General features: G+C 44.0%; 1 pseudogene; it reads left to right on the top strand.

The window, feature by feature from the left end:
• Positions 1-270: 270 nt before the first annotated feature.
• On the top strand, positions 271-387 carry LOC136646249 (5S ribosomal RNA; annotated as a pseudogene).
• The last annotated feature ends 1492 nt before the right edge of the window (positions 388-1879 follow it).

Raw genomic sequence — 1879 nt, 5'->3', positions numbered from 1 at the left:
CCATTGCTGTCACTCTCCATTTTCTCCACTTGGTCTCAGTGATAATATATCATGTAGCCAGTCTGATTAACTGCATAGCTTTCCTTTCATGGTGTGATCCAAGATGCTTGGGATCACCCAGAAAAAAAGAAGCATCAGCCACCAGGGAAAGCATGAGCACCTACTGCCCAGCGATAGAAAAAGGTGGCTATTCACACAATCATAGGGTTTTCCAGGAACTAATTCCACCCCATAGAAATTGATATTCCAACTCAGAATCAAAACTGGAGAATGTACAACTGTTACCCTGCACATGCCCAATCTCATCTGAACTTGGAAGCTAAGCAGGGTCAGGCCTGGTTAGTACTTAGATGGGAGACTGCCTGGGAATACTGGGTGCTGTAGGCTTATACCATAGTCTTTCGAGACTGAAGGTTGCCAACCAACTACTGCCTTTGTGTGAGGAACTTAGGAAAGCTCTATGAGCTCTATGACAAGTGATGGCTGATACATGGATGTGACTAAACACTGAGCCCAAACTGTCTAATGCTCACGTAGGTGGATGGTTCCTGATGGCAGGTTCCAACCCACAGTAACTGAAATGAAAATCCACCTGGCTTAAATAAGCAAGTGACACCAGTTGTGTGCATTTGGACCTGAGGGACACCACAGCAGTGACTAGCTGTAACTGTGGAAGGAGAGAGTTTAGCCAAGTCTAGCAATGAGTGATGGTTTCTCACCGCTTCAGCTCAGTTGGGTATCTAGATACACTCCCTTTTGTGTTAAAAATAACCAGGGGCTGTATTTGAAAGAAATCAGAATAGAGGAACTTATCCATTATTGATAGAAATTTCAAGCCAGCTTGCCAATCTGTTTTGTACTTTGGTCAGTCCTGAATTTTTAATGAAGGAACTTATGAAAATCGGAGAGGGTGAAAACTGGTGTTGACCTCTGAGTGATACGTTACAGCGAAAAGTTCCCATCGGAGAACTGAGCTGCCTGTCCTTTACATCTTTTCTAAGCTTTACCTCAACTTGACCTTCCCTTTTGAAGGTAAAAGAAACAATACCGTCAGGCACAATACCTTGACTCAGACAGGAAAGGCAGATTTAGGAAGATGCACCACACTGAAAGAAGGCTAAACAAACCAAGCTGTTCCCCTATTGTGTTCCATTTTCATGCATTACCTCTGATTAATACTCCGTTCCCTTTTTGCTATACACACCTCCTGTTTGTTGTGACCATCTTTAATCAAACAGCATTTATAAAAGGGTATTCTTTTGAGAGACTTGCAACAAAAACACAGGAAAAGGCACAGCCCAATGGAAAGGAAGAGCAGAGATGGCAAAGAAATTGGAAGGTGGGTGGGCTGCGCATATATGCATGACACACCATGCAAGACTTGTTTGTTGGAGGGAGATGCGGTCCCACGATAGAGTTTGCAGTCTATATGAAATCTTGAATTTGACCTCCAGTACCTTTTAAGTGGCTTGGGCTTGGGAAGCGTCTCAGCTTTGATCTCTCAATATATATTCTACATTGTGTATAGGAACCACATGACTCCAGGTCTCATCACTAGGAGAGGTGTGGCTGGTGACACACAGGGCAGGATTTTCTCCATTGTGGGACCCAGACTGTGGAAGTCCCTTCCCTGAAAGGCATGTTGGTCTGCCACTCTTTTTGGCATCTTGACAAAACCATTTTGCTCCACAGGGCTTGCAGATCAACTGAGTTCTTCCTCCCATTTTTTGACCTTGCTACGGGCTCCTAGGTTCTTTTGCTGCTGACGCTTTCAATCATTTATCATTTTAGTGTTGTGTTTAATTCTTGTTTACGTTTTTAACGCTATCTGTTAGCCAGCCTGGGGGTTCCATCAGGCGGGGCAGAAAAGTGCAATATG

Source organism: Tiliqua scincoides, chromosome 3, assembly GCF_035046505.1.
Source record: "Tiliqua scincoides isolate rTilSci1 chromosome 3, rTilSci1.hap2, whole genome shotgun sequence".
Lineage (NCBI taxonomy): Eukaryota > Metazoa > Chordata > Lepidosauria > Squamata > Scincidae > Tiliqua > Tiliqua scincoides.
This window is presented reverse-complemented; position numbering and strand designations above follow the sequence as displayed.